The 19,050-nt window shown below is 48.4% G+C and overlaps 34 non-coding genes across 34 annotated transcripts; 32 read left to right on the top strand and 2 right to left on the bottom strand.

The window, feature by feature from the left end:
- Window positions 1-146: 146 nt before the first annotated feature.
- TRNAG-GCC (transfer RNA glycine (anticodon GCC)) lies at window positions 147-217 on the top strand. Its single transcript has one exon. It is a non-coding gene; the product is annotated as a tRNA-Gly (tRNA).
- A 141-nt stretch (window positions 218-358) lies between these two features.
- Window positions 359-431, top strand: TRNAM-CAU (transfer RNA methionine (anticodon CAU)). The gene has a single exon. It is a non-coding gene; the product is annotated as a tRNA-Met (tRNA).
- Window positions 432-531: 100 nt separating this feature from the next.
- Window positions 532-605, top strand: TRNAI-AAU (transfer RNA isoleucine (anticodon AAU)). Its single transcript has one exon. It is a non-coding gene; the product is annotated as a tRNA-Ile (tRNA).
- An 874-nt stretch (window positions 606-1,479) lies between these two features.
- TRNAG-GCC (transfer RNA glycine (anticodon GCC)) lies at window positions 1,480-1,550 on the top strand. The gene has a single exon. It is a non-coding gene; the product is annotated as a tRNA-Gly (tRNA).
- Window positions 1,551-1,691: 141 nt separating this feature from the next.
- TRNAM-CAU (transfer RNA methionine (anticodon CAU)) lies at window positions 1,692-1,764 on the top strand. Its single transcript has one exon. It is a non-coding gene; the product is annotated as a tRNA-Met (tRNA).
- A 100-nt stretch (window positions 1,765-1,864) lies between these two features.
- Window positions 1,865-1,938, top strand: TRNAI-AAU (transfer RNA isoleucine (anticodon AAU)). The gene has a single exon. It is a non-coding gene; the product is annotated as a tRNA-Ile (tRNA).
- An 867-nt stretch (window positions 1,939-2,805) lies between these two features.
- TRNAG-GCC (transfer RNA glycine (anticodon GCC)) lies at window positions 2,806-2,876 on the top strand. The gene has a single exon. It is a non-coding gene; the product is annotated as a tRNA-Gly (tRNA).
- Window positions 2,877-3,223: 347 nt separating this feature from the next.
- TRNAM-CAU (transfer RNA methionine (anticodon CAU)) lies at window positions 3,224-3,296 on the top strand. Its single transcript has one exon. It is a non-coding gene; the product is annotated as a tRNA-Met (tRNA).
- Window positions 3,297-3,956: 660 nt separating this feature from the next.
- On the bottom strand, window positions 3,957-4,029 carry TRNAK-UUU (transfer RNA lysine (anticodon UUU)). Its single transcript has one exon. It is a non-coding gene; the product is annotated as a tRNA-Lys (tRNA).
- Window positions 4,030-4,337: 308 nt separating this feature from the next.
- TRNAG-GCC (transfer RNA glycine (anticodon GCC)) lies at window positions 4,338-4,408 on the top strand. The gene has a single exon. It is a non-coding gene; the product is annotated as a tRNA-Gly (tRNA).
- Window positions 4,409-4,755: 347 nt separating this feature from the next.
- TRNAM-CAU (transfer RNA methionine (anticodon CAU)) lies at window positions 4,756-4,828 on the top strand. The gene has a single exon. It is a non-coding gene; the product is annotated as a tRNA-Met (tRNA).
- A 1,041-nt stretch (window positions 4,829-5,869) lies between these two features.
- Window positions 5,870-5,940, top strand: TRNAG-GCC (transfer RNA glycine (anticodon GCC)). Its single transcript has one exon. It is a non-coding gene; the product is annotated as a tRNA-Gly (tRNA).
- Window positions 5,941-6,081: 141 nt separating this feature from the next.
- TRNAM-CAU (transfer RNA methionine (anticodon CAU)) lies at window positions 6,082-6,154 on the top strand. Its single transcript has one exon. It is a non-coding gene; the product is annotated as a tRNA-Met (tRNA).
- Window positions 6,155-6,254: 100 nt separating this feature from the next.
- TRNAI-AAU (transfer RNA isoleucine (anticodon AAU)) lies at window positions 6,255-6,328 on the top strand. Its single transcript has one exon. It is a non-coding gene; the product is annotated as a tRNA-Ile (tRNA).
- Window positions 6,329-7,195: 867 nt separating this feature from the next.
- On the top strand, window positions 7,196-7,266 carry TRNAG-GCC (transfer RNA glycine (anticodon GCC)). The gene has a single exon. It is a non-coding gene; the product is annotated as a tRNA-Gly (tRNA).
- A 141-nt stretch (window positions 7,267-7,407) lies between these two features.
- On the top strand, window positions 7,408-7,480 carry TRNAM-CAU (transfer RNA methionine (anticodon CAU)). Its single transcript has one exon. It is a non-coding gene; the product is annotated as a tRNA-Met (tRNA).
- Window positions 7,481-8,521: 1,041 nt separating this feature from the next.
- On the top strand, window positions 8,522-8,592 carry TRNAG-GCC (transfer RNA glycine (anticodon GCC)). The gene has a single exon. It is a non-coding gene; the product is annotated as a tRNA-Gly (tRNA).
- A 314-nt stretch (window positions 8,593-8,906) lies between these two features.
- Window positions 8,907-8,980, top strand: TRNAI-AAU (transfer RNA isoleucine (anticodon AAU)). Its single transcript has one exon. It is a non-coding gene; the product is annotated as a tRNA-Ile (tRNA).
- Window positions 8,981-9,466: 486 nt separating this feature from the next.
- Window positions 9,467-9,539, bottom strand: TRNAK-UUU (transfer RNA lysine (anticodon UUU)). Its single transcript has one exon. It is a non-coding gene; the product is annotated as a tRNA-Lys (tRNA).
- A 308-nt stretch (window positions 9,540-9,847) lies between these two features.
- Window positions 9,848-9,918, top strand: TRNAG-GCC (transfer RNA glycine (anticodon GCC)). The gene has a single exon. It is a non-coding gene; the product is annotated as a tRNA-Gly (tRNA).
- Window positions 9,919-10,208: 290 nt separating this feature from the next.
- Window positions 10,209-10,282, top strand: TRNAI-AAU (transfer RNA isoleucine (anticodon AAU)). Its single transcript has one exon. It is a non-coding gene; the product is annotated as a tRNA-Ile (tRNA).
- Window positions 10,283-11,149: 867 nt separating this feature from the next.
- Window positions 11,150-11,220, top strand: TRNAG-GCC (transfer RNA glycine (anticodon GCC)). Its single transcript has one exon. It is a non-coding gene; the product is annotated as a tRNA-Gly (tRNA).
- A 141-nt stretch (window positions 11,221-11,361) lies between these two features.
- TRNAM-CAU (transfer RNA methionine (anticodon CAU)) lies at window positions 11,362-11,434 on the top strand. Its single transcript has one exon. It is a non-coding gene; the product is annotated as a tRNA-Met (tRNA).
- Window positions 11,435-11,534: 100 nt separating this feature from the next.
- TRNAI-AAU (transfer RNA isoleucine (anticodon AAU)) lies at window positions 11,535-11,608 on the top strand. The gene has a single exon. It is a non-coding gene; the product is annotated as a tRNA-Ile (tRNA).
- An 867-nt stretch (window positions 11,609-12,475) lies between these two features.
- TRNAG-GCC (transfer RNA glycine (anticodon GCC)) lies at window positions 12,476-12,546 on the top strand. Its single transcript has one exon. It is a non-coding gene; the product is annotated as a tRNA-Gly (tRNA).
- A 1,255-nt stretch (window positions 12,547-13,801) lies between these two features.
- Window positions 13,802-13,872, top strand: TRNAG-GCC (transfer RNA glycine (anticodon GCC)). Its single transcript has one exon. It is a non-coding gene; the product is annotated as a tRNA-Gly (tRNA).
- A 141-nt stretch (window positions 13,873-14,013) lies between these two features.
- On the top strand, window positions 14,014-14,086 carry TRNAM-CAU (transfer RNA methionine (anticodon CAU)). The gene has a single exon. It is a non-coding gene; the product is annotated as a tRNA-Met (tRNA).
- A 100-nt stretch (window positions 14,087-14,186) lies between these two features.
- TRNAI-AAU (transfer RNA isoleucine (anticodon AAU)) lies at window positions 14,187-14,260 on the top strand. Its single transcript has one exon. It is a non-coding gene; the product is annotated as a tRNA-Ile (tRNA).
- An 867-nt stretch (window positions 14,261-15,127) lies between these two features.
- Window positions 15,128-15,198, top strand: TRNAG-GCC (transfer RNA glycine (anticodon GCC)). Its single transcript has one exon. It is a non-coding gene; the product is annotated as a tRNA-Gly (tRNA).
- Window positions 15,199-15,512: 314 nt separating this feature from the next.
- TRNAI-AAU (transfer RNA isoleucine (anticodon AAU)) lies at window positions 15,513-15,586 on the top strand. Its single transcript has one exon. It is a non-coding gene; the product is annotated as a tRNA-Ile (tRNA).
- An 867-nt stretch (window positions 15,587-16,453) lies between these two features.
- On the top strand, window positions 16,454-16,524 carry TRNAG-GCC (transfer RNA glycine (anticodon GCC)). Its single transcript has one exon. It is a non-coding gene; the product is annotated as a tRNA-Gly (tRNA).
- A 141-nt stretch (window positions 16,525-16,665) lies between these two features.
- On the top strand, window positions 16,666-16,738 carry TRNAM-CAU (transfer RNA methionine (anticodon CAU)). Its single transcript has one exon. It is a non-coding gene; the product is annotated as a tRNA-Met (tRNA).
- A 1,041-nt stretch (window positions 16,739-17,779) lies between these two features.
- On the top strand, window positions 17,780-17,850 carry TRNAG-GCC (transfer RNA glycine (anticodon GCC)). Its single transcript has one exon. It is a non-coding gene; the product is annotated as a tRNA-Gly (tRNA).
- Window positions 17,851-17,991: 141 nt separating this feature from the next.
- Window positions 17,992-18,064, top strand: TRNAM-CAU (transfer RNA methionine (anticodon CAU)). The gene has a single exon. It is a non-coding gene; the product is annotated as a tRNA-Met (tRNA).
- The last annotated feature ends 986 nt before the right edge of the window (window positions 18,065-19,050 follow it).

Raw genomic sequence — 19,050 nt, 5'->3', positions numbered from 1 at the left:
AGGGCACGCTTCTTTTACAGCTACACGTATAAGCAACTAACTGATTGATCCCCCAACCACCGCTTCCATAACTTTCTGTTCAGGGGGAAAAATCTTCTTTCCGACCACTCGAATCTCTATGGATTTTCAAGTCGGCCGTTGCAGATGCATTGGTGGTTCAGTGGTAGAATTCTCGCCTGCCACGCGGGAGGCCCGGGTTCGATTCCCGGCCAATGCAAGCTTCTTTTTAGAGCATTGGTAAAACAGGTCCCTGGAAAAGCAGGGTTGCCTATTACCCATGCTCAAGGAAATTTGTCCTTTACGATGTTGCAACGCGTCACGTATGAAGAGCTTCAGCAACCGGCGCCAGCCGGCGTTTGCCTTGTTAGCGCAGTAGGTAGCGCGTCAGTCTCATAATCTGAAGGTCGTGAGTTCGACCCTCATACAGGGCACGCTTCTTTTACAGCTTGAGACTGTTGATAGCTGATGCCAAACGTTCATTTACTATGGAGTTTTTTCCACGGACCTCTGTTTCGCCGAACCTGCCGACGTGGCCGGTTAGCTCAGTTGGTTAGAGCGTGGTGCTAATAACGCCAAGGTCGCGGGTTCGATCCCCGTACGGGCCATGCTGTTTTGCCTATGTTTCTGCAAATGAAATGACTCCCTTATTTGCATGATGCATTGTATAGATACCACTATATCCGTTATTCAGGAAATGTCTGGACGTCTGTGCGTTACCGTACATCCGCGGATTGCTGGCTTGTGTTGAGAGGCGGCGGTGTCTCGATTCTTCTGCACGTATGCTATTTGTTTCCGTGAATACAGGAGGCATTAACGGTGGATTCTCTTTAAACATTCAATATCCCTCAAACTCTGGTGTGTGCACCATTGGTCTAAGGTCTAGAAAGAAAAGGGGGTGACGTTATAAATGACCTTGTTTCTTTACACATAGATACGGGAGACATTTTTTGGCAGGTAAGAACCATTCGGCATATCTAAAACGTTTGCAGGGAAGCCGTCCCGCTTATCTACTATCTTTTGAGTCAAGTAAAGCTTTCCAGTGTTGATTGTACGGCGCTGAACTCGTGGTTTTAGCATAATAAAGCGAGCAGCGCCCGAACAGGGACTTGAACCCTGGACCCTCAGATTAAAAGTCTGATGCTCTACCGACTGAGCTATCCAGGCTCGCTGTGCAAGAGCCTTGGGCCAGACCTGAAGCTGGCTATCAGCCACAGAGTTGGTCCACGTGCACTTACATTACATCTAGGACACCTTGAGTTTCTGGTTGACAAATGACAACCATTTCCACAATGTCGGTCTCATAATCTGAAGGTCGAGAGTCAGGTCCTCGCACAGGGCACGCTTCTTTTACAGCTACACGTATAAGCAACTAACTGATTGATCCCCCAACCACCGCTTCCATAACTTTCTGTTCAGGGGGAAAAATCTTCTTTCCGACCACTCGAATCTCTATGGATTTTCAAGTCGGCCGTTGCAGATGCATTGGTGGTTCAGTGGTAGAATTCTCGCCTGCCACGCGGGAGGCCCGGGTTCGATTCCCGGCCAATGCAAGCTTCTTTTTAGAGCATTGGTAAAACAGGTCCCTGGAAAAGCAGGGTTGCCTATTACCCATGCTCAAGGAAATTTGTCCTTTACGATGTTGCAACGCGTCACGTATGAAGAGCTTCAGCAACCGGCGCCAGCCGGCGTTTGCCTTGTTAGCGCAGTAGGTAGCGCGTCAGTCTCATAATCTGAAGGTCGTGAGTTCGACCCTCATACAGGGCACGCTTCTTTTACAGCTTGAGACTGTTGATAGCTGATGCCAAACGTTCATTTACTATGGAGTTTTTTCCACGGTCCTCTGTTTCGCCGAGCCTGCCGACGTGGCCGGTTAGCTCAGTTGGTTAGAGCGTGGTGCTAATAACGCCAAGGTCGCGGGTTCGATCCCCGTACGGGCCATGCTGTTTTGCCTATGTTTCTGCAAATGAAATGACTCCCTTATTTGCATGATGCATTGTATAGATACCACTATATCCGTTATTCAGGAAATGTCTGGACGTCTGTGCGTTACCGTACATCCGCGGATTGCTGGCTGGTGTTGAGAGGCGGCGGTGTCTCGATTCTTCTGCACGTATGCTATTTGTTTCCGTGAATACAGGAGGCATTAACGGTGGATTCTCTTTAAACATTCAATATCCCTCAAACTCTGGTGTGTGCACCATTGGTCTAAGGTCTAGAAAGAAAAGGGGGTGACGTTATAAATGACCTTGTTTCTTTACACATAGATACGGGAGACATTTTTTGGCAGGTAAGAACCATTCGGCATATCTAAAACGTTTGCATTGAAGCCGTCCCGCTTATCTACTATCTTTTGAGTCAAGTAAAGCTTTCCAGTGTTGATTGTACGGCGCTGAACTCGTGGTTTTAGCATAATAAAGCGAGCAGCGCCCGAACAGGGACTTGAACCCTGGACCCTCAGATTAAAAGTCTGATGCTCTACCGACTGAGCTATCCAGGCTTGCTGGGCAAGAGCCTTGGGCCAGACCTGAAGCTGGCTATCAGCCACAGAGTTGGTCCACGTGCACTTACATTACATCTAGGACACCTTGAGTTTCTGGTTGACAACCATTTCCACAATGTCGGTCTCATAATCTGAAGGTCGAGAGTCAGGTCCTCGCACAGGGCACGCTTCTTTTACAGCTACACGTATAAGCAACTAACTGATTGATCCCCCAACCACCGCTTCCATAACTTTCTGTTCAGGGGGAAAAATCTTCTTTCCGACCACTCGAATCTCTATGGATTTTCAAGTCGGTCGTTGCAGATGCATTGGTGGTTCAGTGGTAGAATTCTCGCCTGCCACGCGGGAGGCCCGGGTTCGATTCCCGGCCAATGCAAGCTTCTTTTTAGAGCATTGGTAAAACAGGTCCCTGGAAAAGCAGGGTTGCCTATTACCCATGCTGAAGGAAATTTGTCCTTTACGATGTTGCAACGCGTCACGTATGAAGAGCTTCAGCAACCGGCGCCAGCCGGCGTTTGCCTTGTAAAGAAACAAGGTCATTTATAACGTCACCCCCTTTTAATTCGATTCCCGGCCAATGCAAGCTTCTTTTTAGAGCATTGGTAAAACAGGTCCCTGGAAAAGCAGGGTTGCCTATTACCCATGCTGAAGGAAATTTGTCCTTTACGATGTTGCAACGCGTCACGTATGAAGAGCTTCAGCAACCGGCGCCAGCCGGCGTTTGCCTTGTTAGCGCAGTAGGTAGCGCGTCAGTCTCATAATCTGAAGGTCGTGAGTTCGACCCTCATACAGGGCACGCTTCTTTTACAGCTTGAGACTGTTGATAGCTGATGCCAAACGTTCATTTACTATGGAGTTTTTTCCACGGACCTCTGTTTCGCCGAGCCTGCCGACGTGGCCGGTTAGCTCAGTTGGTTAGAGCGTGGTGCTAATAACGCCAAGGTCGTGGGTTCCATCCCCGTACGGGCCATGCTGTTTTGCCTATGTTTCTGCAAATGAAATGACTCCCTTATTTGCATGATGCATTGTATAGATACCACTATATCCGTTATTCAGGAAATGTCTGGACGTCTGTGCGTTACCGTACATCCGCGGATTGCTGGCTTGTGTTGAGAGGCGGCGGTGTCTCGATTCTTCTGCACGTATGCTATTTGTTTCCGTGAATACAGGAGGCATTAACGGTGGATTCTCTTTAAACATTCAATATCCCTCAAACTCTGGTGTGTGCACCATTGGTCTAAGGTCTAGAAAGAAAAGGGGGTGACGTTATAAATGACCTTGTTTCTTTACACATAGATACGGGAGACATTTTTTGGCAGGTAAGAACCATTCGGCATATCTAAAACGTTTGCATTGAAGCCGTCCCGCTTATCTACTATCTTTTGAGTCAAGTAAAGCTTTCCAGTGTTGATTGTACGGCGCTGAACTCGTGGTTTTAGCATAATAAAGCAAGCAGCGCCTGAACAGGGACTTGAACCCTGGACCCTCAGATTAAAAGTCTGATGCTCTACCGACTGAGCTATCCAGGCTTGCTGGGCAAGAGCCTTGGGCCAGACCTGAAGCTGGCTATCAGCCACAGAGTTGGTCCACGTGCACTTACATTACATCTAGGACACCTTGAGTTTCTGGTTGACAACCATTTCCACAATGTCGGTCTCATAATCTGAAGGTCGAGAGTCAGGTCCTCGCACAGGGCACGCTTCTTTTACAGCTACACGTATAAGCAACTAACTGATTGATCCCCCAACCACCGCTTCCATAACTTTCTGTTCAGGGGGAAAAATCTTCTTTCCGACCACTCGAATCTCTATGGATTTTCAAGTCGGTCGTTGCAGATGCATTGGTGGTTCAGTGGTAGAATTCTCGCCTGCCACGCGGGAGGCCCGGGTTCGATTCCCGGCCAATGCAAGCTTCTTTTTAGAGCATTGGTAAAACAGGTCCCTGGAAAAGCAGGGTTGCCTATTACCCATGCTGAAGGAAATTTGTCCTTTACGATGTTGCAACGCGTCACGTATGAAGAGCTTCAGCAACCGGCGCCAGCCGGCGTTTGCCTTGTAAAGAAACAAGGTCATTTATAACGTCACCCCCTTTTAATTCGATTCCCGGCCAATGCAAGCTTCTTTTTAGAGCATTGGTAAAACAGGTCCCTGGAAAAGCAGGGTTGCCTATTACCCATGCTGAAGGAAATTTGTCCTTTACGATGTTGCAACGCGTCACGTATGAAGAGCTTCAGCAACCGGCGCCAGCCGGCGTTTGCCTTGTTAGCGCAGTAGGTAGCGCGTCAGTCTCATAATCTGAAGGTCGTGAGTTCGACCCTCATACAGGGCACGCTTCTTTTACAGCTTGAGACTGTTGATAGCTGATGCCAAACGTTCATTTACTATGGAGTTTTTTCCACGGACCTCTGTTTCGCCGAGCCTGCCGACGTGGCCGGTTAGCTCAGTTGGTTAGAGCGTGGTGCTAATAACGCCAAGGTCGCAGGTTCGATCCCCGTACTGGCCATGCTGTTTTGCCTATGTTTCTGCAAATGAAATGACTCCCTTATTTGCATGATGCATTGTATAGATACCACTATATCCGTTATTCAGGAAATGTCTGGACGTCTGTGCGTTACCGTACATCCGCGGATTGCTGGCTGGTGTTGAGAGGCGGCGGTGTCTCGATTCTTCTGCACGTATGCTATTTGTTTCCGTGAATACAGGAGGCATTAACGGTGGATTCTCTTTAAACATTCAATATCCCTCAAACTCTGGTGTGTGCACCATTGGTCTAAGGTCTAGAAAGAAAAGGGGGTGACGTTATAAATGACCTTGTTTCTTTACACATAGATACGGGAGACATTTTTTGGCAGGTAAGAACCATTCGGCATATCTAAAACGTTTGCATTGAAGCCGTCCCGCTTATCTACTATCTTTTGAGTCAAGTAAAGCTTTCCAGTGTTGATTGTACGGCGCTGAACTCGTGGTTTTAGCATAATAAAGCGAGCAGCGCCCGAACAGGGACTTGAACCCTGGACCCTCAGATTAAAAGTCTGATGCTCTACCGACTGAGCTATCCAGGCTCGCTGGGCAAGAGCCTTGGGCCAGACCTGAAGCTGGCTATCAGCCACAGAGTTGGTCCACGTGCACTTACATTACATCTAGGACACCTTGAGTTTCTGGTTGACAACCATTTCCACAATGTCGGTCTCATAATCTGAAGGTCGAGAGTCAGGTCCTCGCACAGGGCACGCTTCTTTTACAGCTACACGTATAAGCAACTAACTGATTGATCCCCCAACCACCGCTTCCATAACTTTCTGTTCAGGGGGAAAAATCTTCTTTCCGACCACTCGAATCTCTATGGATTTTCAAGTCGGCCGTTGCAGATGCATTGGTGGTTCAGTGGTAGAATTCTCGCCTGCCACGCGGGAGGCCCGGGTTCGATTCCCGGCCAATGCAAGCTTCTTTTTAGAGCATTGGTAAAACAGGTCCCTGGAAAAGCAGGGTTGCCTATTACCCATGCTGAAGGAAATTTGTCCTTTACGATGTTGCAACGCGTCACGTATGAAGAGCTTCAGCAACCGGCGCCAGCCGGCGTTTGCCTTGTTAGCGCAGTAGGTAGCGCGTCAGTCTCATAATCTGAAGGTCGTGAGTTCGACCCTCATACAGGGCACGCTTCTTTTACAGCTTGAGACTGTTGATAGCTGATGCCAAACGTTCATTTACTATGGAGTTTTTTCCACGGTCCTCTGTTTCGCCGAACCTGCCGACGTGGCCGGTTAGCTCAGTTGGTTAGAGCGTGGTGCTAATAACGCCAAGGTCGCGGGTTCGATCCCCGTACGGGCCATGCTGTTTTGCCTATGTTTCTGCAAATGAAATGACTCCCTTATTTGCATGATGCATTGTATAGATACCACTATATCCGTTATTCAGGAAATGTCTGGACATCTGTGCGTTACCGTACATCCGCGGATTGCTGGCTTGTGTTGAGAGGCGGCGGTGTCTCGATTCTTCTGCACGTATGCTATTTGTTTCCGTGAATACAGGAGGCATTAACGGTGGATTCTCTTTAAACATTCAATATCCCTCAAACTCTGGTGTGTGCACCATTGGTCTAAGGTCTAGAAAGAAAAGGGGGTGACGTTATAAATGACCTTGTTTCTTTACACATAGATACGGGAGACATTTTTTGGCAGGTAAGAACCATTCGGCATATCTAAAACGTTTGCAGGGAAGCCGTCCCGCTTATCTACTATCTTTTGAGTCAAGTAAAGCTTTCCAGTGTTGATTGTACGGCGCTGAACTCGTGGTTTTAGCATAATAAAGCGAGCAGCGCCCGAACAGGGACTTGAACCCTGGACCCTCAGATTAAAAGTCTGATGCTCTACCGACTGAGCTATCCAGGCTCGCTGGGCAAGAGCCTTGGGCCAGACCTGAAGCTGGCTATCAGCCACAGAGTTGGTCCACGTGCACTTACATTACATCTAGGACACCTTGAGTTTCTGGTTGACAACCATTTCCACAATGTCGGTCTCATAATCTGAAGGTCGAGAGTCAGGTCCTCGCACAGGGCACGCTTCTTTTACAGCTACACGTATAAGCAACTAACTGATTGATCCCCCAACCACCGCTTCCATAACTTTCTGTTCAGGGGGAAAAATCTTCTTTCCGACCACTCGAATCTCTATGGATTTTCAAGTCGGCCGTTGCAGATGCATTGGTGGTTCAGTGGTAGAATTCTCGCCTGCCACGCGGGAGGCCCGGGTTCGATTCCCGGCCAATGCAAGCTTCTTTTTAGAGCATTGGTAAAACAGGTCCCTGGAAAAGCAGGGTTGCCTATTACCCATGCTCAAGGAAATTTGTCCTTTATGATGTTGCAACGCGTCACGTATGAAGAGCTTCAGCAACCGGCGCCAGCCGGCGTTTGCCTTGTTAGCGCAGTAGGTAGCGCGTCAGTCTCATAATCTGAAGGTCGTGAGTTCGACCCTCATACAGGGCACGCTTCTTTTACAGCTTGAGACTGTTGATAGCTGATGCCAAACGTTCATTTACTATGGAGTTTTTTCCACGGACCTCTGTTTCGCCGAACCTGCCGACGTGGCCGGTTAGCTCAGTTGGTTAGAGCGTGGTGCTAATAACGCCAAGGTCGTGGGTTCGATCCCCGTACGGGCCATGCTGTTTTGCCTATGTTTCTGCAAATGAAATGACTCCCTTATTTGCATGATGCATTGTATAGATACCACTATATCCGTTATTCAGGAAATGTCTGGACGTCTGTGCGTTACCGTACATCCGCGGATTGCTGGCTTGTGTTGAGAGGCGGCGGTGTCTCGATTCTTCTGCACGTATGCTATTTGTTTCCGTGAATACAGGAGGCATTAACGGTGGATTCTCTTTAAACATTCAATATCCCTCAAACTCTGGTGTGTGCACCATTGGTCTAAGGTCTAGAAAGAAAAGGGGGTGACGTTATAAATGACCTTGTTTCTTTACACATAGATACGGGAGACATTTTTTGGCAGGTAAGAACCATTCGGCATATCTAAAACGTTTGCAGGGAAGCCGTCCCGCTTATCTACTATCTTTTGAGTCAAGTAAAGCTTTCCAGTGTTGATTGTACGGCGCTGAACTCGTGGTTTTAGCATAATAAAGCGAGCAGCGCCCGAACAGGGACTTGAACCCTGGACCCTCAGATTAAAAGTCTGATGCTCTACCGACTGAGCTATCCAGGCTCGCTGGGCAAGAGCCTTGGGCCAGACCTGAAGCTGGCTATCAGCCACAGAGTTGGTCCACGTGCACTTACATTACATCTAGGACACCTTGAGTTTCTGGTTGACAACCATTTCCACAATGTCGGTCTCATAATCTGAAGGTCGAGAGTCAGGTCCTCGCACAGGGCACGCTTCTTTTACAGCTACACGTATAAGCAACTAACTGATTGATCCCCCAACCACCGCTTCCATAACTTTCTGTTCAGGGGGAAAAATCTTCTTTCCGACCACTCGAATCTCTATGGATTTTCAAGTCAGCCGTTGCAGATGCATTGGTGGTTCAGTGGTAGAATTCTCGCCTGCCACGCGGGAGGCCCGGGTTCGATTCCCGGCCAATGCAAGCTTCTTTTTAGAGCATTGGTAAAACAGGTCCCTGGAAAAGCAGGGTTGCCTATTACCCATGCTCAAGGAAATTTGTCCTTTACGATGTTGCAACGCGTCACGTATGAAGAGCTTCAGCAACCGGCGCCAGCCGGCGTTTGCCTTGTTAGCACAGTAGGTAGCGCGTCGGTCTCATAATCTGAAGGTCGTGAGTTTGACCCTCATACAGGGCACGCTTCTTTTACAGCTTGAGACTGTTGATAGCTGATGCCAAACGTTCATTTACTATGGAGTTTTTTCCACGGACCTCTGTTTCGCCGAACCTGCCGACGTGGCCGGTTAGCTCAGTTGGTTAGAGCGTGGTGCTAATAACGCCAAGGTCGCGGGTTCGATCCCCGTACGGGCCATGCTGTTTTGCCTATGTTTCTGCAAATGAAATGACTCCCTTATTTGCATGATGCATTGTATAGATACCACTATATCCGTTATTCAGGAAATGTCTGGACGTCTGTGCGTTACCGTACATCCGCGGATTGCTGGCTTGTGTTGAGAGGCGGCGGTGTCTCGATTCTTCTGCACGTATGCTATTTGTTTCTGTGAATACAGGAGGCATTAACGGTGGATTCTCTTTAAACATTCAATATCCCTCAAACTCTGGTGTGTGCACCATTGGTCTAAGGTCTAGAAAGAAAAGGGGGTGACGTTATAAATGACCTTGTTTCTTTACACATAGATACGGGAGACATTTTTTGGCAGCTAAGAACCATTCGGCATATCTAAAACGTTTGCAGGGAAGCCGTCCCGCTTATCTACTATCTTTTGAGTCAAGTAAAGCTTTCCAGTGTTGATTGTACGGCGCTGAACTCGTGGTTTTAGCATAATAAAGCGAGCAGTGCCCGAACAGGGACTTGAACCCTGGACCCTCAGATTAAAAGTCTGATGCTCTACCGACTGAGCTATCCAGGCTCACTGGGCAAGAGCCTTGGGCCAGACCTGAAGCTGGCTATCAGCCACAGAGTTGGTCCACGTGCACTTACATTACATCTAGGACACCTTGAGTTTCTGGTTGACAACCATTTCCACAATGTCGGTCTCATAATCTGAAGGTCGAGAGTCAGGTCCTCGCACAGGGCACGCTTCTTTTACAGCTACACGTATAAGCAACTAACTGATTGATCCCCCAACCACCGCTTCCATAACTTTCTGTTCAGGGGGAAAAATCTTCTTTCCGACCACTCGAATCTCTATGGATTTTCGAGTCGGCCGTTGCAGATGCATTGGTGGTTCAGTGGTAGAATTCTCGCCTGCCACGCGGGAGGCCCGGGTTCGATTCCCGGCCAATGCAAGCTTCTTTTTAGAGCATTGGTAAAACAGGTCCCTGGAAAAGCAGGGTTGCCTTTTACCCATGCTGAAGGAAATTTGTCCTTTACGATGCTTCAGCAACCGGCGCCAGCCAGCGTTTGCCTTGTTAGCGCAGTAGGTAGCGTGTCAGTCTCATAATCTGAAGGTCGTGAGTTCGACCCTCATACAGGGCACGCTTCTTTTACAGCTTGAGACTGTTGATAGCTGATGCCAAACGTTCATTTACTATGGAGTTTTTTCCACGGTCCTCTGTTTCGCCGAGCCTGCTGACGTGGCCGGTTAGCTCAGTTGGTTAGAGCGTGGTGCTAATAACGCCAAGGTCGCGGGTTCGATCCCCGTACGGGCCATGCTGTTTTGCCTATGTTTCTGCAAATGAAATGACTCCCTTATTTGCATGATGCATTGTAGAGATACCACTATATCCGTTATTCAGGAAATGTCTGGACGTCTGTGCGTTACCGTACATCCGCGGATTGCTGGCTTGTGTTGAGAGGCGGCGGTGTCTCGATTCTTCTGCACGTATGCTATTTGTTTCCGTGAATACAGGAGGCATTAACGGTGGATTCTCTTTAAACATTCAATATCCCTCAAACTCTGGTGTGTGCACCATTGGTCTAAGGTCTAGAAAGAAAAGGGGGTGACGTTATAAATGACCTTGTTTCTTTACACATAGATACGGGAGACATTTTTTGGCAAGTAAGAACCATTCGGCATATCTAAAACGTTTGCAGGGAAGCCGTCCCGCTTATCTACTATCTTTTGAGTCAAGTAAAGCTTTCCAGTGTTGATTGTACGGCGCTGAACTCGTGGTTTTAGCATAATAAAGCGAGCAGCGCCCGAACAGGGACTTGAACCCTGGACCCTCAGATTAAAAGTCTGATGCTCTACCGACTGAGCTATCCAGGCTCGCTGTGCAAGTGCCTTGGGCCAGACCTGAAGCTGGCTATCAGCCACAGAGTTGGTCCACGTGCACTTACATTACATCTAGGACACCTTGAGTTTCTGGTTGACAACCATTTCCACAATGTCGGTCTCATAATCTAAAGGTCGAGAGTCAGGTCCTCGCACAGGGCACGCTTCTTTTACAGCTACACGTATAAGCAACTAACTGATTGATCCCCCAACCACCGCTTCCATAACTTTCTGTTCAGGGGGAAAAATCTTCTTTCCGACCACTCGAATCTCTATGGATTTTCGAGTCGGCCGTTGCAGATGCATTGGTGGTTCAGTGGTAGAATTCTCGCCTGCCACGCGGGAGGCCCGGGTTCGATTCCCGGCCAATGCAAGCTTCTTTTTAGAGCATTGGTAAAACAGGTCCCTGGAAAAGCAGGGTTGCCTTTTACCCATGCTGAAGGAAATTTGTCCTTTACGATGTTGCAACGCGTCACGTATGAAGAGCTTCAGCAACCGGCGCCAGCCGGCGTTTGCCTTGTTAGCGCAGTAGGTAGCGCGTCAGTCTCATAATCTGAAGGTCGTGAGTTCGACCCTCATACAGGGCACGCTTCTTTTACAGCTTGAGACTGTTGATAGCTGATGCCAAACGTTCATTTACTATGGAGTTTTTTCCACGGTCCTCTGTTTCACCGAGCCTGCCGACGTGGCCGGTTAGCTCAGTTGGTTAGAGCGTGGTGCTAATAACGCCAAGGTCGCGGGTTCGATCCCCGTACGGGCCATGCTGTTTTGCCTATGTTTCTGCAAATGAAATGACTCCCTTATTTGCATGATGCATTGTATAGATACCACTATATCCGTTATTCAGGAAATGTCTGGACGTCTGTGCGTTACCGTACATCCGCGGATTGCTGGCTTGTGTTGAGAGGCGGCGGTGTCTCGATTCTTCTGCACGTATGCTATTTGTTTCCGTGAATACAGGAGGCATTAACGGTGGATTCTCTTTAAACATTCAATATCCCTCAAACTCTGGTGTGTGCACCATTGGTCTAAGGTCTAGAAAGAAAAGGGGGTGACGTTATAAATGACCTTGTTTCTTTACACATAGATACGGGAGACATTTTTTGGCAGCTAAGAACCATTCGGCATATCTAAAAGGTTTGCAGGGAAGCCGTCCCGCTTATCTACTATCTTTTGAGTCAAGTAAAGCTTTCCAGTGTTGATTGTACGGCGCTGAACTCGTGGTTTTAGCATAATAAAGCGAGCAGCGCCCAAACAGGGACTTGAACCCTGGACCCTCAGATTAAAAGTCTGATGCTCTACCGACTGAGCTATCCAGGCTCGCTGGGCAAGAGCCTTGGGCCAGACCTGAAGCTGGCTATCAGCCACAGAGTTGGTCCACGTGCACTTACATTACATCTAGGACACCTTGAGTTTCCGGTTGACAACCATTTCCACAATGTCGGTCTCATAATCTGAAGGTCGAGAGTCAGGTCCTCGCACAGGGCACGCTTCTTTTACAGCTACACGTATAAGCAACTAACTGATTGATCCCCCAACCACCGCTTCCATAACTTTCTGTTCAGGGGGAAAAATCTTCTTTCCGACCACTCGAATCTCTATGGATTTTCAAGTCGGTCGTTGCAGATGCATTGGTGGTTCAGTGGTAGAATTCTCGCCTGCCACGCGGGAGGCCCGGGTTCGATTCCCGGCCAATGCAAGCTTCTTTTTAGAGCATTGGTAAAACAGGTCCCTGGAAAAGCAGGGTTGCCTATTACCCATGCTGAAGGAAATTTGTCCTTTACGATGTTGCAACGCGTCACGTATGAAGAGCTTCAGCAACCGGCGCCAGCCGGCGTTTGCCTTGTTAGCGCAGTAGGTAGCGCGTCAGTCTCATAATCTGAAGGTTGTGAGTTTGACCCTCATACAGGGCACGCTTCTTTTACAGCTTGAGACTGTTGATAGCTGATGCCAAACGTTCATTTACTATGGAGTTTTTTCCACGGACCTCTGTTTCACTGAGCCTGCCGACGTGGCCGGTTAGCTCAGTTGGTTAGAGCGTGGTGCTAATAACGCCAAGGTCGTGGGTTCGATCCCCGTACGGGCCATGCTGTTTTGCCTATGTTTCTGCAAATGAAATGACTCCCTTATTTGCATGATGCATTGTATAGATACCACTATATCCGTTATTCAGGAAATGTCTGGACGTCTGTGCGTTACCGTACATCCGCGGATTGCTGGCTTGTGTTGAGAGGCGGCGGTGTCTCGATTCTTCTGCACGTATGCTATTTGTTTCCGTGAATACAGGAGGCATTAACGGTGGATTCTCTTTAAACATTCAATATCCCTCAAACTCTGGTGTGTGCACCATTGGTCTAAGGTCTAGAAAGAAAAGGGGGTGACGTTATAAATGACCTTGTTTCTTTACACATAGATACGGGAGACATTTTTTGGCAGCTAAGAACCATTCGGCATATCTAAAACGTTTGCAGGGAAGCCGTCCCGCTTATCTACTATCTTTTGAGTCAAGTAAAGCTTTCCAGTGTTGATTGTACGGCGCTGAACTCGTGGTTTTAGCATAATAAAGCAAGCAGCGCCCGAACAGGGACTTGAACCCTGGACCCTCAGATTAAAAGTCTGATGCTCTACCGACTGAGCTATCCAGGCTCGCTGGGCAAGAGCTTTGGGCCAGACCTGAAGCTGGCTATCAGCCACAGAGTTGGTCCACGTGCACTTACATTACATCTAGGACACCTTGAGTTTCTGGTTGACAACCATTTCCACAATGTCGGTCTCATAATCTGAAGGTCGAGAGTCAGGTCCTCGCACAGGGCACGCTTCTTTTACAGCTACACGTATAAGCAACTAACTGATTGATCCCCCAACCACCGCTTCCATAACTTTCTGTTCAGGGGGAAAAATCTTCTTTCCGACCACTCGAATCTCTATGGGTTTTCAAGTCGGCCGTTGCAGATGCATTGGTGGTTCAGTGGTAGAATTCTCGCCTGCCACGCGGGAGGCCCGGGTTCGATTCCCGGCCAATGCAAGCTTCTTTTTAGAGCATTGGTAAAACAGGTCCCTGGAAAAGCAGGGTTGCCTATTACCCATGCTGAAGGAAATTTGTCCTTTACGATGTTGCAACGCGTCACGTATGAAGAGCTTCAGCAACCGGCACCAGCCGGCGTTTGCCTTGTTAGCGCAGTAGGTAGCGCGTCAGTCTCATAATCTGAAGGTCGTGAGTTCGACCCTCATACAGGGCACGCTTCTTTTACAGCTTGAGACTGTTGATAGCTGATGCCAAACGTTCATTTACTATGGAGTTTTTTCCACGGACCTCTGTTTCGCCGAACCTGCCGACGTGGCCGGTTAGCTCAGTTGGTTAGAGCGTGGTGCTAATAACGCCAAGGTCGCGGGTTCGATCCCCGTACGGGCCATGCTGTTTTGCCTATGTTTCTGCAAATGAAATGACTCCCTTATTTGCATGATGCATTGTATAGATACCACTATATCCGTTATTCAGGAAATGTCTGGACGTCTGTGCGTTACCGTACATCCGCGGATTGCTGGCTTGTGTTGAGAGGCGGCGGTGTCTCGATTCTTCTGCACGTATGCTATTTGTTTCCGTGAATACAGGAGGCATTAACGGTGGATTCTCTTTAAACATTCAATATCCCTCAAACTCTGGTGTGTGCACCATTGGTCTAAGGTCTAGAAAGAAAAGGGGGTGACGTTATAAATGACCTTGTTTCTTTACACATAGATACGGGAGACATTTTTTGGCAGCTAAGAACCATTCGGCATATCTAAAAGGTTTGCAGGGAAGCCGTCCCGCTTATCTACTATCTTTTGAGTCAAGTAAAGCTTTCCAGTGTTGATTGTACGGCGCTGAACTCGTGGTTTTAGCATAATAAAGCGAGCAGCGCCCGAACAGGGACTTGAACCCTGGACCCTCAGATTAAAAGTCTGATGCTCTACCGACTGAGCTATCCAGGCTCGCTGGGCAAGAGCCTTGGGCCAGACCTGAAGCTGGCTATCAGCCACAGAGTTGGTCCACGTGCACTTACATTACATCTAGGACACCTTGAGTTTCTGGTTGACAACCATTTCCACAATGTCGGTCTCATAATCTGAAGGTCGAGAGTCAGGTCCTCGCACAGGGCACGCTTCTTTTACAGCTACACGTATAAGCAACTAACTGATTGATCCCCCAACCACCGCTTCCATAACTTTCTGTTCAGGGGGAAAAATCTTCTTTCCGACCACTCGAATCTCTATGGGTTTTCAAGTCGGCCGTTGCAGATGCATTGGTGGTTCAGTGGTAGAATTCTCGCCTGCCACGCGGGAGGCCCGGGTTCGATTCCCGGCCAATGCAAGCTTCTTTTTAGAGCATTGGTAAAACAGGTCCCTGGAAAAGCAGGGTTGCCTATTACCCATGCTGAAGGAAATTTGTCCTTTACGATGTTGCAACGCGTCACGTATGAAGAGCTTCAGCAACCGGCGCCAGCCGGCGTTTGCCTTGTTAGCGCAGTAGGTAGCGCGTCGGTCTCATAATCTGAAGGTCGTGAGTTTGACCCTCATACAGGGCACGCTTCTTTTACAGCTTGAGACTGTTGATAGCTGATGCCAAACGTTCATTTACTATGGAGTTTTTTCCACGGACCTCTGTTTCGCCGAACCTGCCGACGTGGCCGGTTAGCTCAGTTGGTTAGAGCGTGGTGCTAATAACGCCAAGGTCGCGGGTTCGATCCCCGTACGGGCCATGCTGTTTTGCCTATGTTTCTGCAAATGAAATGACTCCCTTATTTGCATGATGCATTGTAGAGATACCACTATATCCGTTACTCAGGAAATGTCTGGACGTCTGTGCGTTACCGTACATCCGCGGATTGCTGGCTTGTGTTGAGAGGCGGCGGTGTCTCGATTCTTCTGCACGTATGCTATTTGTTTCTGTGAATACAGGAGGCATTAACGGTGGATTCTCTTTAAACATTCAATATCCCTCAAACTCTGGTGTGTGCACCATTGGTCTAAGGTCTAGAAAGAAAAGGGGGTGATGTTATAAATGACCTTGTTTCTTTACACATAGATACGGGAGACATTTTTTGGCAGGTAAGAACCATTCGGCATATCTAAAACGTTTGCAGGGAAGCCGTCCCGCTTATCTACTATCTTTTGAGTCAAGTAAAGCTTTCCAGTGTTGATTGTACGGCGCTGAACTCGTGGTTTTAGCATAATAAAGCAAGCAGCGCCCGAACAGGGACTTGAACCCTGGACCCTCAGATTAAAAGTCTGATGCTCTACCGACTGAGCTATCCAGGCTCGCTGGGCAAGAGCCTTGGGCCAAACCTGAAGCTGGCTATCAGCCACAGAGTTGGTCCACGTGCACTTACATTACATCTAGGACACCTTGAGTTTCTGGTTGACAACCATTTCCACAATGTCGGTCTCATAATCTGAAGGTCGAGAGTCAGGTCCTCGCACAGGGCACGCTTCTTTTACAGCTACACGTATAAGCAACTAACTGATTGATCCCCCAACCACCGCTTCCATAACTTTCTGTTCAGGGGGAAAAATCTTCTTTCCGACCACTCGAATCTCTATGGATTTTCAAGTCGGTCGTTGCAGATGCATTGGTGGTTCAGTGGTAGAATTCTCGCCTGCCACGCGGGAGGCCCGGGTTCGATTCCCGGCCAATGCAAGCTTCTTTTTAGAGCATTGGTAAAACAGGTCCCTGGAAAAGCAGGGTTGCCTATTACCCATGCTGAAGGAAATTTGTCCTTTACGATGTTGCAACGCGTCACGTATGAAGAGCTTCAGCAACCGGCGCCAGCCGGCGTTTGCCTTGTTAGCGCAGTAGGTAGCGCGTCAGTCTCATAATCTGAAGGTCGTGAGTTCGACCCTCATACAGGGCACGCTTCTTTTACAGCTTGAGACTGTTGATAGCTGATGCCAAACGTTCATTTACTATGGAGTTTTTTCCACGGACCTCTGTTTCACTGAGCCTGCCGACGTGGCCGGTTAGCTCAGTTGGTTAGAGCGTGGTGCTAATAACGCCAAGGTCGTGGGTTCGATCCCCGTACGGGCCATGCTGTTTTGCCTATGTTTCTGCAAATGAAATGACTCCCTTATTTGCATGATGCATTGTATAGATACCACTATATCCGTTATTCAGGAAATGTCTGGACGTCTGTGCGTTACCGTACATCCGCGGATTGCTGGCTTGTGTTGAGAGGCGGCGGTGTCTCGATTCTTCTGCACGTATGCTATTTGTTTCCGTGAATACAGGAGGCATTAACGGTGGATTCTCTTTAAACATTCAATATCCCTCAAACTCTGGTGTGTGCACCATTGGTCTAAGGTCTAGAAAGAAAAGGGGGTGACGTTATAAATGACCTTGTTTCTTTACACATAGATACGGGAGACATTTTTTGGCAGCTAAGAACCATTCGGCATATCTAAAACGTTTGCAGGGAAGCCGTCCCGCTTATCTACTATCTTTTGAGTCAAGTAAAGCTTTCCAGTGTTGATTGTACGGCGCTGAACTCGTGGTTTTAGCATAATAAAGCGAGCAGCGCCCGAACAGGGACTTGAACCCTGGACCCTCAGATTAAAAGTCTGATGCTCTACCGACTGAGCTATCCAGGCTCGCTGGGCAAGAGCCTTGGGCCAGACCTGAAGCTGGCTATCAGCCACAGAGTTGGTCCACGTGCACTTACATTACATCTAGGACACCTTGAGTTTCTGGTTGACAACCATTTCCACAATGTCGGTCTCATAATCTGAAGGTCGAGAGTCAGGTCCTCGCACAGGGCACGCTTCTTTTACAGCTACACGTATAAGCAACTAACTGATTGATCCCCCAACCACCGCTTCCATAACTTTCTGTTCAGGGGGAAAAATCTTCTTTCCGACCACTCGAATCTCTATGGGTTTTCAAGTCGGTCGTTGCAGATGCATTGGTGGTTCAGTGGTAGAATTCTCGCCTGCCACGCGGGAGGCCCGGGTTCGATTCCCGGCCAATGCAAGCTTCTTTTTAGAGCATTGGTAAAACAGGTCCCTGGAAAAGCAGGGTTGCCTATTACCCATGCTGAAGGAAATTTGTCCTTTACGATGTTGCAACGCGTCACGTATGAAGAGCTTCAGCAACCGGCGCCAGCCGGCGTTTGCCTTGTTAGCGCAGTAGGTAGCGCGTCAGTCTCATAATCTGAAGGTCGTGAGTTCGACCCTCATACAGGGCACGCTTCTTTTACAGCTTGAGACTGTTGATAGCTGATGCCAAACGTTCATTTACTATGGAGTTTTTTCCACGGACCTCTGTTTCACTGAGCCTGCCGACGTGGCCGGTTAGCTCAGTTGGTTAGAGCGTGGTGCTAATAACGCCAAGGTCGTGGGTTCGATCCCCGTACGGGCCATGCTGTTTTGCCTATGTTTCTGCAAATGAAATGACTCCCTTATTTGCATGATGCATTGTATAGATACCACTATATCCGTTATTCAGGAAATGTCTGGACGTCTGTGCGTTACCGTACATCCGCGGATTGCTGGCTGGTGTTTAGAGGCGGCGGTGTCTCGATTCTTCTGCACGTATGCTATTTGTTTCCGTGAATACAGGAGGCATTAACGGTGGATTCTCTTTAAACATTCAATATCCCTCAAACTCTGGTGTGTGCACCATTGGTCTAAGGTCTAGAAAGAAAAGGGGGTGACGTTATAAATGACCTTGTTTCTTTACACATAGATACGGGAGACATTTTTTGGCAGCTAAGAACCATTCGGCATATCTAAAACGTTTGCAGGGAAGCCGTCCCGCTTATCTACTATCTTTTGAGTCAAGTAAAGCTTTCCAGTGTTGATTGTACGGCGCTGAACTCGTGGTTTTAGCATAATAAAGCGAGCAGCGCCCGAACAGGGACTTGAACCCTGGACCCTCAGATTAAAAGTCTGATGCTCTACCGACTGAGCTATCCAGGCTCACTGGGCAAGAGCCTTGGGCCAGACCTGAAGCTGGCTATCAGCCACAGAGTTGGTCCACGTGCACTTACATTACATCTAGGACACCTTGAGTTTCTGGTTGACAACCATTTCCACAATGTCGGTCTCATAATCTGAAGGTCGAGAGTCAGGTCCTCGCACAGGGCACGCTTCTTTTACAGCTACACGTATAAGCAACTAACTGATTGATCCCCCAACCACCGCTTCCATAACTTTCTGTTCAGGGGGAAAA

The sequence above is a fragment of the Spea bombifrons genome, chromosome 4, assembly GCF_027358695.1.
Source record: "Spea bombifrons isolate aSpeBom1 chromosome 4, aSpeBom1.2.pri, whole genome shotgun sequence".
In the NCBI taxonomy this organism is placed as follows: Eukaryota; Metazoa; Chordata; class Amphibia; order Anura; family Pelobatidae; genus Spea; species Spea bombifrons.
This window is presented reverse-complemented; position numbering and strand designations above follow the sequence as displayed.